Here is a 13,977-nt window from a genome sequence, read left to right on the forward strand (position 1 = left end):
GTCAGTATCTTGTATCTACATCTGGACGGACTGTCTGTTGTTTTCTGCCTTGTGGCAGTTTGTGCAGTCACAAGGGGACGTGTGCTGTGTGCTGTTCCACCGCTGGGGGTTTTGTCCTGTAAATATATGCTAGGGTGAGTTTATTTATAGGAAATGATGATGGTTCCTTTTGATTGTTATTGACCAGAGCAGGTTTTCATGTGTCTCATCTTTCTTTAATTCATTGTTGTGGAAAGATTTTCAAAGAAAGGCCAAGTGAATTCTAACCACTTCAGGGAAGTTCCCCCTGTGGGAGCTTCAGTGAGGCCTGAGGAAATGATCAGAAATCACCCCAGAGTAATCAGAAGGGTGGGAAGTCTGGGAGAGAAGAGCTTTGACAGTGCATTAAGGTAGTGGTTCTCAATCTTGGCTGAGACCTTAGAATCTTCTAGGGAACTTAAAAAATCAAAAGAAACACAACAAAAGCCCCAAACCTCAGACCTCATCTTGGAACAATTGAATAAGAATTTCTGGGACACAGTATCCCGCATCGGTATGTTTTAAAGCTCCTCAGATGATTCCACTGGTAGCAAAGTTTAGGAACCAGTGGGTGAAGGGATAAGAGTGCGGCCCTCTGGACTGTAGCCCACCAGGCTCCCCTGTCCATGGGATTCTCTAGGCAAGAATACTGGAGTGGGTTGCCATGCCCTCCTACAGGGGATCTTCCGGATCCAGGGATGGAACCCAGGTCTCCTGCATTGCAGGCAGATCCTTTTTACCATCTGAGCTACCAGGGAAACCCTAATAAAGAAGAGGGGGCCACAATATGTTGCATGAGAGAAGAAGAAGAAGGTAAGATGAGGAAACAGTCATCTACAGCAGCTTTGGAAGATAATAGTTAAGTTCATCCAGTTCCAAGAACTCAGTTTAAGAAATTGATGGCCAATCTCCAAACATCCTTGCAATCCTTAGTTCACGAGCCATTTGCATCACGAGCCCCAGGGTCTGTGAGGGCTGACAATGAGAAGAGTATCTTGCTGCTTCTGTGCCCCATGGCCCAGGGAAGAAGGGACTCCAAGATCACTCTGGTTCTCCATGCAGCCAGTGATCCAAACAGATAAATGCCAGAGAGGGTTAGGAAAGTGTGGGTGTGGGGACAATGGGATTGCTCTTCAGGGGTGGGGTCGAGAGAGCCTCTGGCTTCTGCCTTTGTAAGGCAGAAGGTTGTGTAAGGGGAGAACCACAGACAAGACATAAGTCCATCATCTATTGAACAGGTGTGGTCTGTCTGCTCAGTATAAGCAATTAGCTGGGGACACTTCAAAAAAAATTCTTTTATTTGGAGATAATTACAAACTTAGAAAAGAGTTGCAAGGAGATACAAAGAAGTTTCTTGCCATTCATCCAGATTTACTAATCGTTAATTTGCAACCACATTTGCTTTATCACTCTCTCTCTATATATATGTATATGAATTTTTCTGAATCATTCAGAAAACCTTTTACTCCTAAACTCTTCATTGATATTTCCCATGAGTAAGGACATTCTCTCATGTAATTGCAGAACTGTGGAAATAAACCAAGACCCACCAAATGAAAAATATCAAAGGCTATTTATGCTGAGCTTACTATAGCAAGAGAGTTGGTTAACATCACTTGAATTTTGGCAGAGGTGCAAAGGCAGGCAGAGGAGTGGGAAAGCTTTATAGTGGGGAAAAAGGAAGGCTTCAAGTATACCCTGATTGGAGGCTGTTGACAAGGGGATGCTGGAGGTGGGCTAACTAGAAGTGGGGGATCCACATGATTGGTTAGGGGTGCATGATTGAATTTCTCTAGTTGATCCTAAGTTGGGAGCAGGAACAAGCATTAGGAAGGTGTCCTTATTAATCAAGTCCTGGCCATTTGGGATCAATTGTTACTGAATTATTGTTTGGCATCCTGCATTGTTACTAGAGAGAGCAATCTGGCTTTCTACAAGTCTGACTTATAACAGGCTGCTACCTGGGCTGTTTATTGTAGATAAAAGGTTGGTTTCCTGGGCAAGTGGCTACAAGTTGTGGGTCAAAAAAAATTTTTTTAACAGTATCTGGCCTAATCAGATTTAGCTTTAGGGTAAAACACTGTTAGCTAACACACACTTCATATTCAAATATTGTCAGTTGGTCCAATTTTATCCTTTATGGTAATATCCATCCCTCCCCCTGCTCTGGTCCAAAATGCAATGGAGGATCATAGTCGTCATGCTTCTTTTATCTCCTCTAATCAAGAGCAGTTCCTCAACCTTTTTTCACCTTTCATGACACTGACTTTTCTGAAGCATACAGAAAACTCTTGAAGACACACGTAGCTCAGCTGACGGTGAACCTGTGTGAACAACCTGGCTCCAGGCCTTGTTCCTTGACTCCTGTCCTAGAGACTCTGAGAATTGTTTGGGTTGAAGCAGCTCAGGTAACCAGACAACCAGCCCTTCAGTGAGGACACGGAAAGTCACGTCTCCATGCAGGGCGGAGGAGCTTTGTAAACAGAGTGTGGTACCCGCAGTTGTGGCCTTTAGCAGCTAATCCTTCGTCAGGCCGAGAGAGTGTGTGAAACGTGTTTGGGTTCCATTTGCGGAAATACGTTCTCTCATTCGTCCAGCTTCTCTCTGCGTTTTACAGATGTGGACACTAGTTTTTGTTTGTTTTTTTCCACTCCTCACCTCTCCTCCCTGCCTCCTTTTCATTCCAGTTTCCCATCTCAGAAAAGGGCCAGAAGCATTTTCCAGGGGAGGGTCAGGGTGCTGTTCCACATGCTGGGGGATGGTGGCCACCATTTGTCCAGGATGGTTGAAATTGGTCTGCTGTGCTTTTTAAGAACATCAGGGACACAGAGAAGGTTTTCTTTGGGGGCCTGAAAAGCTCTGGGGACAGGACTGTCACTCCAAAAACATTCACCCCTCTGTCACTCCGAGCTGCTGTCAGAATGATCTCGGGATCTGTCAACAGCCTGGATCATAGCTCAAATCCCCTTTAGCTTTATCCATCTTAATACACTGAGCAGTAACACACTTTTATTTATGGGAGACTGGACTAAGATAAGTTTGCTTTGTACACTGGTTAAGATCTTGGTCTTTGGTGTCTGATTGTCTGGCTTCAATCTTTGCTATCTAACCATATGTCCTTGGGCACATTACTTAACCTTGGGTTCCACAGCAGTGAAACGGGCAAATATTAGCTGTTCTATAGGCTCCTCTGCCTGTGGAATTCTCCAAGCCAGAATACTGGAGTGGGTAGCTAATCCCTTCTTCATGGGATCTTCCTGACCCAGGGATTGAACTGGGTCTCCTGCACTGTGGGTGGATTCTTTACCGTCTGAGCCACCAGGGAAGCCTGTAAGGGGGAGTAGGTAATAGACAATGAATGTGTCTGTCTTTTCAGAGAATTAATTCGTATTTTAAACAGAGACCTTCAATCTTGGAATCCTAGATATTTTAAGGTGAAGAGAATTTCCAAGTTTTGGAGTCTTCATTTTTCTGTTAAGTTCAAAACCCCATAGTGAGCAGCAGAACCTGGGTTAGAAGTCAGCTCTGATTTCTTGTCCGGATTTTTTTTTTTAAATGTGAAAAGAGAGTCATGGAGGAAGTCTTGGGGTCTAAGGTAGACAAGTTAGAAAATTAGCTTTGGTCAGAGGAACTGATCAGTGTCCCCTTTCTTCCATGCAGGGCTGAGGGTGGTGATGTGTCTTGAGTGTAAACCACGCACAAAAACATGCCATGGAATCAGCCAGTAGAACCTTGGGAGGGTGAGTCTCAGGTTTCCATTTCTTGAAATTTAATTTTTTGAGTGGGTTTTATTTTCCAGATTTAAAAAAGAAGTTTTTAAAATTTGCATAGGGAAGAATAAATAGATTCTAAGTTACAGGAAAGGTCATTTTTACTCCAAAAATCTGGACATACTCAATTACACCCTCATTAAGAATGAACTCTCCTTTCTTCAGTACCCAGGACCCTGCAACTCCCTGAGCCTCTGAGCTGGCTTAGTACAGAGAAGCAATCATACATTGCCCTTTTTTTCCCTTCAAAGTCTTTTTTTTTTTAATTGACACATATATAGTTGTTGTAAATATTATATGTTATAGGCATATAATATAATTCAAAATTTTAAAGGTTATACTCCATTCATAGTTATTATAAAATACTGGCTATAGTCCCCATGTTATACAATGTACCCTTGTAGCTTATTTGATACCTAATAATTTGTAGCTCTTATTCCCCTACTCCTATCTTTCCCCTTCTCCCTCCCTCTCCCTACTGGTAACCACTACTTTGTTCTCTGTATCTGTGAGTCTGCTTCTTTTTTGTTAGATTCACTAGTTTGTTGTATTTCCTAGATTTCACAGATAAGTGATGTCATACAAAGAGAAGTATCTGTCCTTCTCTGTCTGACTTATTTCACTCAGCATAATACCCTCCAAGTCCATCCATGGCGCTGCACATGGCAAAATTCCGTCCTTTTTAACTGCTGAGTGGTATTCCACTGTGTGTGTGTATATATTTTCTTTATATCTTCTATATTGCACCATATCTTCTTTTTGATTAGTTTTTATTGGAGTATGGTTGCTTTACAATGTTGTGCTGGTTTCTGCTGACAGCAAAGTGAATCAGCTATATGTTTACATACATTCCCTCTTTTTTTTGGATTTACTTCCCATTTAGGTCACCACAGAGCATTGAGTGGAGTTCCCTCTGCTATATAGTAGGTTCTCATTAGTTATCTGTTTTATGTATAGAATCAACAGTGTACAGTGTCTCCCTATCACCTCACTGCAGTGAGCCTGAAGCTTTAACTACTAGTTTACTCCCAAGGGATTGCTTCTGTGAGGTCCCTATAAATTGCAAAACCAAAATGTGAAGGATAGTAATAAAAATTCTCTTCTATTAGAGCTGCCAAAAGGATGAATCATCAGATTGGTGAGGCATGGGGAGGGTCCAGAGGGCATGGATATGAGAAAGTTATGTTTTGATGGAGGACGTGGGCTGATGGAAGAACGGAGAGGAAGACACTGCTGGAGCTTCAGTTATTTCCTAAAGAAGTCACCTCTAGGTGGGGAAACTAAGTGTGGGGGACAGTGGAGGAACAGAAGGGCAATTTGAAGACAGAGGATGAAGCAAGGAGAGGTAATACCAAACACAGAGTTGGGAGAAGGTTGCTGAAGTAAATGTCACCTGCTTGCCAAGTTTGCTAACATTGACCCCATATTTGAAAACTCCAGGCTTGTCACTTTGAGACTTATCGAATGTCCATTTACACAGTATTTGCCTCTTTGGACTGGCTGTGGGAAAAGAATAGTCCACGAATTTAACTTGCAGAGATTTTTTTTCTCTCTTTTTCTTGTTCTCAAATAAACCTTCAAATAGGAAAGAACGCACAGCCCTTGACCCGATTCATGTCTGACTAGAGCAGGGCTGTGGGAGTCCAGTGCCTGTAAATCATCTCTCCTATCTGAACTCCTCAAAGAAAATCTTTCCCCAAAGCAATTGCCTCAGCCAGAGTTCACGCACACTGACCAGCCCTTTGAAAATTCTGTCTGCAGATAATGGCTGTCACAGCCGGCCTGTCTTACTGAGAGGATCCTGTTGTCTGTGATATAACCCAGAAGAATCCCCAAGGTGGCTGCTGAGCTCTGCCTTTTGGAGAAAAAAAATATATATAGCATTTCACATTGCAGTTTAAAGAGGCCTTTAATCTCACAATCCTAGATATTTTAGGATTCTAAAATTAGGAAGATGATTAAGTCTTCAAATTCAATTTAGAGGGAACTGTGGGTTAATGAGCATTCAAGCACCACCATCTCCTCTACTGAGTTTTTTTTTTTTTAATTGACATAGGCTTTTGTCAATACACATGACCTTGAGATCCAACCTGTTTTTAGGCCACAAATAACTAGCACTGATTGTCAGGGGCTTGAGTCAAGGCTAATCTGGGGACCCAGGGGGAGGGAAAGTCTAAGTGGGAATGTGTGTGTGCTGGTTCTCTAAGTTGTTTATCCAAATCATACTCTTAATCCATAATGTCAGAATCAGCTGGGATGCTTGCTTAAAATGTTTGCTGAAAATATTCCTAAGTTCTACCCAATCTGACTAGGTTAGAAATTTGGGAGAAGGGTGGTAGCCTAGAACTTTATACATTTCACACAGCTTTTCCATGTGATTCTAATGCACACCAAGGGTTGCTTTTAATGAGACTCAGCTCCTAAAACTTCCAATATCTGTTTAACCCCAATTGAAATTTCAAATTCCTGGGAGAGAGAGAGAGAGACTATGGTTAGCTTCACGTTTGAGTGATCTGTTGCTGAACAACAAATTATCCCAAAACGTAGTGACTTCAAACAATAATTTTGTTTCATCTCATGATTTACAGGTCAGGAATTTGGGCAGGGCTCAGATGTGTAGCTCATGCAGCAACAGCTGGTGCTGCTGAAAGATCTACTCCCAACATGGTGCATTCACATGGCTGGCAGGTGGTTCCTGGTTGTCAGCTGGGAGCTCAGTCAGCCCATCAATGGGGAGACCTCACTTTCTCCCCATGTGAGCCTCTTTATGGGGGCTGCTTGATATCCCTACAGTGTAGCAGTGGAGTTTCAAGAGCAAATGTTCCAAAGGACTAAGATTGAAGCTGCAAAGCTTCTTCTGACCTAGACTTTGATGTCAGATAGCATCACTTCTGCCATAATCTTTGGTTGAAAAATTCACTAAGATTAACCCAGATTCAAGCATAGGTGAAAATAGACTTATCTGGATGTAAGGAGTAGCAAATTCACAGGAGGAGGAAAGGAATAGATGGTGGCCATCTTTGAAGACTTTCTGCTGTACTCCACTTGGGTCAGTTGTCAACCCCTGGATCAATTAATCATGAACACAGGCATTGGAACACAGTATAGATTCAGCCCCTAAAAATAGTCTCATGTCAGTTTTTGTTGTCATGATTTGCTGCCAAATGAATTTGCTGCAAATGTACAAAACAAAGAAGCAACAAAACAAAACAGTTTAGGTTTTCAGAGATTTTTGGATTTTGGAATTGTGATAGAAGGTTGTTGATTTGTATGTTTTTTGTCATCCCAAGTTGACTTTTCCTCAATTGTTGGCTCCCTATCCTATCTACTTGGTCTCTGGTTATCTTTTTCTATTTATTTAGATTATAAGGATGGACCAACATGGTCTTCATCACTGCTTGGAGATTCAGGGAGTAGTAGGTTGAAGCACTGGAAAAACCAGAGTTCCAGCTAGTGGATCTTTCTCCTTATGACTTTAGTTCTCATTTCTGGGTCAGCACCTGATAGTCATGATCCCAGAGGAGACCAATGAATCACCCAGTCATGGGGTTTGGAGGTGATTCAGCAAGATCGAAGTGGTGTCAGGAGTGTTTTTGGCTTAAGTTCTTGAAGGTACTGATTACATATCCAATTATGCAACTGGCCACGGAGGATCACATTGTGGTACACACTGATTCTCACCCAAACTAAGCATATGAGACAGGGCCCTCACCCGGTAGGGCATGATCTCCTGGTAGATCTCAGGCCCTTGGAGCCCAGTAAAATTGCTCCTGCCAAGATGGTTTATGTACCTTTCTTGAGAGAATGGGAGACTCAGAGCTACCCTCATCTATATTTATCCTCCCAATATTATCCTCTTCCTCTGAACCAAGGACAGAGATGATCTGGGGAAAAACCAGAGGTGATTCCTGTGTCATAGTCTCTTGATGTGTTGTCAACCTTTATGGTACGAGAGAGGACTTCTCCAGGTTGAAGCAGTTCCTCATGTCCAGCATTCAATAATTAGAGACTCATTCAAATGCGATCAGATTTTGTCCCCTGTTTTTATAGGCAGAATAGTGTACTAGAACTTGAAATCATGAGTTTGGATTCAAACCCCATTTTTGCTGCTGACTTGGCCAATTCACTTTATCTTTCTGAGCTTCATTTTTGTCAGTCAAGTGGGATGATGGTGTGAAGCAAGACAGAAAAACATAGGAGAGACTCCATTAGCTTTAGTATTCTGTTATCCTTGAGAAGGCTATCTGAATTCCTTCCCTTTTATTCTCTATTCATCCAATAACTATTTATTGTATACCTACTGTGTACATTGTTCTAGTTGAAGATACGCTGATTGTATCTGCCCTTAGTTTATATTCTTGTGTGATAAGGCCAAAATCTTAAAAGAGGAAATGGGAGGTAGTGATAAGTGCTGCGAGGAAAATGAAGCAAGATAAGGTCCAGGTGGCGCTAGTAGTAAAGAACTTGCCTCCCGATGCAGGAGACATAAGAATCGCAGGTTCAATCCCTGGGTAGGGAAGATACCCTGGAGGAGGGCATGGCAACCCATACCATTATTCTCACCTGGAAAATCGCATGGACAGAGGAGCCTGGAAGGCTATGGTCTATAGGGTCACAAAGAGTCGGACACGACTGAAGTGACTTAGCTATAAGGGTCTAGAGAGTGAACGTGGGGTGGTGGTTGTGGTGTGGAGTAATCTTGACTCACTTGATGGTGATCAGGGAAGGATATTTGGAGGGAGGTGACATTTGATAAGAAATCTGATAATCACTCCATAATATTTGTTGAATGTATGAATGAGCCAGGCAGAGTCATTCATGGTTTGATTTGAAAGAAAACATTCTAGACAGAAGAAACAGAATATATAAAGGACCTGAGCTGGGAATGCCCATGGCATATCCAAAGACTAGAAAGAACCTGGTGGAGTGGAGGAATAGTGAGTAGAGGGAGAGGTCAATGAGAAAGTCAGAGGTAACCAAGGCCTTATAGGTCAAGCTGAAGAGTTAGGTTTTATTCTGCATGCAAAGCGAAACTATTAGTGGAGTAACATAACCCAGTTTACACCTTAAAAATATCATTCTGCAATATGATGCCACTTCCAACCCACCAAAATGGCTAAAATTAAAAAGACAGACAATATCAACTGTTGAGATATGGAGCAACTGGAACTCTCACACACTGGTTATGAGGGAAGAGATTGGTATGAATACAATAATTGGGAAACTAATTGGCTGTATCTCTAAAGCTGAACTTATATATATACCCCATGACCCAGTGATTTCATTCCTAGATATACACTCAACAGATAGGCACACATATATTTGCCAAAGGATACGCACACGAATGTCCATAATAGCCCCAAATGCTCATCGAGAGTAAAACAGATACATGAATGTGATATTGTTATGTAATTGAACTACAGGGAACAAGTGTAAGCAAATTATAACAACACATAACAATGAGAATGAATTTCACAAACAGTGTTGAGCAGAAGCCATACCAAAGGTTCAACTGTCTAGTTCCATGTACACGAACATCATAAACAGGTCCAAATAAAATGAGGTGTTGGAAATGAAGATAGTGGCTGCCCCCAGAGAGTCTAATGCCTGGAAAGAGGTATGTAGGGGCCTTCTGGGGTACTATCGTATCCTGTTTCTAAATCTGAATACTGCTTACATACATGTGTTCAATGACTTTCTCTAATTATCTCTTTACTCTTGCTTCCCCAAGCCAAATGGGCCTTGAGCCCAGAGAGATGAAGAAGGTGGAGAGTATTTATCCCTGGCCACTAGAGCATGGTCAACTTTTCTACTTACTATCACAGTTTTCTCAGGAGTGTTGAGCAGATGAGATTCACCCATTTTACAGGCCAGGACTTTGTTGTTAAGTGATCTGCCCAAAGTCCTGTGCCTCATGGAACCCAGCATTGTTTCCATTTCTCCATGTTGCCTGTCTGATTTGGAACAATTGGTTTCTCAGGCCCCCTTTTAGCTCCATGACTCCAAAATATTACATTTGCATTTGAGAATTTGAATTTTGAAACTAATTTAAGAAAATACAGTGCTTTGACCATTATCCTTATTTATAGAGTCTTGTATCTATTTATAGTTTTTAAAGCAATGTTGCTGATTAAGGCAATAAATATTATAAGCAAAAAAAAAAAAAAAAGAAAGAGAGAGACTGGAGGCCCTTAAACTCTAGAGGAAGAAATGGTGGTTTTTTTCATTGTCAGATTTTCTCAGCCCCACTGCATGGACATATGGAACTGTGTGTGACATTTTTACTCTAACCACAAAATTTCATGAATTTTCAGTCAGTGAATAATAAAATAAATCAACATTCTAGGTGAAAAGATGGAAGCAATTTTGAGGGTAAAAATAGTTCCTTAAAAATTTCTTGAGAATCTAAGACTTTGACCACATTCGCTGGGACTGAGGCCTTAGAGTGAAAAAGCAGGTCACTGTGTCCCCACAGGCCATAGGATGGGGAACCAGTGTCCAACAATCTGAGATTTAGTCAACTGCAGCTAATAGCTAAACACTGTTTGTTAATAGGCAAATAAGAGAGTTCTCTTTCTGCCCTGTTGAAGAGAATAGGAAGTGTGGGGGCATCAAGGAAATTAGTATTGGCTGAGTGCCTCTTGGGTGGGCCCTCTGCTATCATGTTATTTGTTACCTAAACAAGTAGAGGCTGTTTATTCTTCCACATACAAAGGACCTTTCAGTTCAGTTCAGTTCAGTTCAGTCGCTCAGTCGTGTCCGACTCTTTGCGGCCCCATGAATTGCAGCATGCCAGGCCTCCCTGTCCATCACCAACTCCCAGAGTTCACTCAAACTCACGTCCATCGAGTCAGTGGTGCCATCCAGCCATCTCATCCTCTGTCGTTCCCTTCTCCTCCTGCCCCCAATCCCTCCCAGCATCAGAGTCTGGGTATGGAAGTGGAGTTTGACTTTCTTCCTAACCATGCAAGAGATTTAAGAAAGGGAGTGATCAGGTCAGATTGATTGATTGATTTTTCTGTGAAGAGCTCCTTTATTGCCTGAGGGACTCTGGCTCCACACTGAAGAAGGGGTTTATTGGGGTGAAGGCATCGGTGGCTTTCAATTTCAAGCTCTGGTTCTCAGTCTTCGGGTACCTGTACATGAATCGCTGCAGCTAGGGTGCACCAGGTTAGGCGCCCACGCACTTTGGCTTCCGGACCAGGGATAGATTCCAGGCCCCACAGGGTGAAGCTGCTGAAATTGGCTGTGGCTCCAAGCAAGTGGTCGAGGTCCCAATCAAGCCATCAAAGTCCCGCTCCAGTGCCTCCGGGGTTTCCACCAGTTCCTGCTCCTCTCGCTGTGGTCATCCTGCCTCCCCAACACCTCTGCCTTCTCTTCTGTCATCGCATATCCCACGAAGCCGGGCAGCACCACCACCTCCTCGGCACGTAGACTACGGCCCCGAAACGACACTTCCAGTGCATCAAGACCCTGGCGGATGGATGGCTGGGCCGAAGAAGCGCCCCACGGAGCGGGGGTGGGGGGTGGGGGTGGGGTGGTAACCCAGACCCCGCAGGGCAGAAGGTGCAGTGAGACGAGGGCGGGGTCGGCCAGGGCATCAGGGCGCAGGTGGACGCAGCGCTTGGCGATGCCTTCCTTGTCGCTGTTCTCCATGGTCCGTCGCGACTCCGTAGCTCGCAGGCCAGCTTTATTTTTTTGAAAAATAAATGAATCCATTGTTTCCCCACTTCTGCTAGGAGTGTCGTTCCAATCCTGACTCCTGGTGGCAGGGCAAGAGTGACGAGAGGAGAGAATGGAGCCAGGGAGAGTCGTTAGGGGGAGCCCCTTTGCATAGTCTGGCGACAGATTCCCATCCAGTACACCCATGAAGCATCACCATCTCCTTCTTCTCGTCCTTTCTGCTATCATCGTCATTTACAGAGTCACTGTATATTTATATTTCAAGTGGCATTGACATTCTTAATGTCACTGCACATTTTTACTTCTCTATGTGTTATTACCTCCACCATATTATTTTTGCCTTCAACATTTATATGGTCGCCTTAAGTGCTTCCTCCTCATCAAGCCCTGAGAAGGAGGAGGATATTATCATTCCGAAAATATAATTTGGGCAGTCATGTCCTAGTGGGGTTGAGTAGCTTGCCCAGGGTCTTCTTTCAGACTTGAAGATCTGGAGGGTGACTGCTCAGGATTCTGTGATCTCATCATCACCTCCAGTTTGAAGATGGGGATAAAGGCAAGTGCTCACCATCCTCCATGATGGATATAGAGATATGAAGACTGTTCACTGGGGACATTGTCCATCACGGATCTTTGAGATGATGGACAGAGGTAGAAAGAGAGAGAAAAGGAATTATTATAACATGGTCCCAACTTGCCATGTGAGGGAGCTGAAGGGTGAAGGAGCTGGCAGAAGGTAGCAAAAACTTGGACACCTTTATTGCATGTAAATTCTGATTTTACAGGTGGGGAGACAAAGGTCCAGGGAAGGGAGGTAAATTATAACAATGTTGTTGCTGTTTAGTCGCTAAGTCCTGTTCGACTCTTTTGCAACCCCATGGACTGTAGCCCGCCAGGCTCCTCTGTCTGATTCTCCAGGCAAGAATACTGCAATGGGTTACCATTTCCTTCTCCAGGGGATCTTCCCTACCCATTTCCTGCATTGGCAGGCAGATTCTTTACCCCTAGCACCACCAGGGCAGCCCTTATGGATGTTATCTCTTCTAATTCTTGCAGGAATCCTATGAAGGAGTTACTGCTTTTCTGTGGGTGCTATAACAATCCCATGGTCTGAAACAATAGAAATGCATTATCTCAAGTTCTGGAGTCCAGAAGCCCCAAATCAAGGTATTGGCAGGGTTGCTCCCCTCCTAGAGGCTTTAGATGAGGAAGGACTCTTCCTTGCCTCTTTGGGTTTCTGATGGCTTCAGGCGTTTCATGGCTTGTGGGCTGCGTAACTCCAGTCTCTGCCTTCATCTTTGCCTCTGTGCCTCAAATCTCCCTCACCCTTTCTCTTAAAGGACATTTGCCATTTGATTTATGATCTGCCTAGTTAATCCGGGATTATCTCATCCTGAGATCCTTTATATAACCGCATTTGCAAAGATCTCTTTTTTTTCCAAATAAGGTTTTATGTTTTGGGGCCATGATTCAAACCACTACAGTGAGATAGCATCCTCATCTCCACTTTACCACAGGGGATCCTGATGCTCAGAGAGGTTAAGAGATGTCCCCAAAGCCATATAGCTACAGATGGCTCTTTGTAATGCATTATGTTTAATAGCAGAAATGGTATTAACGGCCAACCCACAGATAGCACTTATGTATATTAATTCAGTTAATCCTCGCAAAAACTCTATGAGGAGGCACGTGTTATCATAATCCCTAATTTAGAGAGGAGGAAACTGAGAAACAGAGAGGTTGGTTAATTTTCTCGGGGTCACACAGCCAGGCACTTTGGCTCCCTCTGTGCTGTTGTCCATTCAGAAACTGCCATATAGCCTCTTCTGCAGACTCGAAAGGTCACCACTCAAACCACTGTTAGAGGTGTTTTCAGTGGCGACTGCTGCTGCTGCGTCACTTTAGTCGTGTCCGACTCTGTACGACCCCATAGATGGCAGCCAATGAGGCTTCCCGTCCCTGGGATTCTCCAGGCAAGAACACTGGAGTGGGTTGCCATTTCCTTCTCCAATGCATGAAAGTGAAGCCACTCAGTCGTGTCCGACTCTAGTGACCCCGTGGGCTGCAGCCTACCAGGCTCCTCCATCCATGGGATTTTCCAGGCAAGAGTACTGGAGTGGGGACTGGAAAGTCTCAAAAGGGGGTTCTGAGATGGGTCCCTAAGACCTAGTGGGGGAGATAGGCTATGTGCTCAGTCACTTCAATAGTGTCCGACTTTTTGTAATTCCCCTTGGACAGTAACCCACCAGGCTCCTCTGTCCATGGGATTCTCCAGGCAAGAATACTGGAGTGGGTTGCCAATTCCTTCTACAGGGGATCTTCACAACCTGGGACCGAGCCTGCCTCTCTTTCATCTCCTGTATTGGCAGGCAGATTCTTCACTACTGCACCACCTGGGAAGCCCCAGACAGACTGTAGGCAAGATTACAGATCCACAGGGCTGTGCCAACTCCGGGGTGCAGGGGACACTGCTCTGGACATGGGAGACCTCAGTTCCTGTCTCTGG

At 43.8% G+C, this 13,977-nt stretch overlaps 1 pseudogene; it reads right to left on the reverse strand.

Moving 5' to 3' along the window:
• Positions 1–10,909: 10,909 nt before the first annotated feature.
• LOC102273598 (ribonuclease H2 subunit C pseudogene) lies at positions 10,910–11,444 on the reverse strand (annotated as a pseudogene).
• Between the last annotated feature and the right edge of the window lie 2,533 nt (positions 11,445–13,977).

This window comes from Bos mutus, chromosome 14 (genome assembly GCF_027580195.1).
Source record: "Bos mutus isolate GX-2022 chromosome 14, NWIPB_WYAK_1.1, whole genome shotgun sequence".
Lineage (NCBI taxonomy): Eukaryota > Metazoa > Chordata > Mammalia > Artiodactyla > Bovidae > Bos > Bos mutus.